This window comes from Buceros rhinoceros, unplaced genomic scaffold (assembly GCF_000710305.1).
Source record: "Buceros rhinoceros silvestris isolate BGI_N320 unplaced genomic scaffold, ASM71030v1 scaffold25802, whole genome shotgun sequence".
In the NCBI taxonomy this organism is placed as follows: Eukaryota; Metazoa; Chordata; class Aves; order Bucerotiformes; family Bucerotidae; genus Buceros; species Buceros rhinoceros.
The window spans coordinates 30,805-31,812 of record NW_010398733.1 but is presented as its reverse complement, the minus strand read 5'-3'; positions in this window follow the sequence as shown (position 1 = coordinate 31,812).

The following is a 1,008-nucleotide window of genomic DNA, read 5'->3' as shown; positions in this document are numbered from 1 at the left end:
TTGGTCCGTACTGGCTGTCAGAGTGAGGAGCTGCTAAAACGAGCGTCTGTGGCATGAACCGAGCAAAACCCGCTTTGGGCAGTTCAAAGAAAAATCAGATGCTGGAAACATGAGCTCAGAGCTCGTGTAAGAGCAAAGCCTGGTGAGGTCCCTCCCGGCTTTTCGCTCTCCGAGCTGGTGGCTGCCATCAGCAGAGGGCACTGCCGCTGCTCCCAGCGCTTCTGGCTGCTCCCTCCTTGGCAAATCCTCCCTGGCGGAGACGCTCGATCTGGTGTTGATGATTTTTAACGCCGAACTTGATAAAAAATGGGGAAAACCAACAGCACTGTAGGGACTGGGAAGTGTCTTTATAACGCACAACTTTGCACAGACTCGTGTTACACCGTGCTAGGTTTGACTTCCACGGGAAGAGCACAAATGAGGTTTAAATCCGAGCCCTGTTTGGTGTAAGGTGTCACAGAGGATGAATTCCTGCCATTTGCTCTGACAAACTCGAGTCTCAAAAGCCGCGCAGAGAGGAGGGAGAGCCTGCGAACCCGCCGGGGACTGCCGCAGCGCTCTGCCCCGTCCCACCTCTTCTGTGTCCCTGAGCTGCGGTAAAAGCCACCCATTGCGGCGGGACTCGGTGACCTTAAAGGTCTTTTCCATCCTAAACGCCTCTGTGATTGCTGCTGTAATAAACTGATTTCAAAGTGATCTCCCGGCAGGGTTGGGGTTGCAGCTGCCCTTCTGCTGGACCAGGCTGAGCTGTTGGGTTTTCTTTTCGGGTTTTCTTTTCAGATTTTCTCCCCAACCCGTATGTTCAGTGTGGTATCGCAAGGGGCTTTTACTCTCCTCGTGAGGCATCTTTCCCGTGGCTGGAGGCAGCAAGCCCCGGGAGCCCTGTGCGAGCCCTTCACCTGCCCCTTGGATCTTCTGGTTCTACACCCAAAGCGACATTCTGCCTGTGGCGGGGGGGGCTTGAATGGCTCCCAGCCCCTCCCGCCACACAGCACTCTTCCCTTCGCT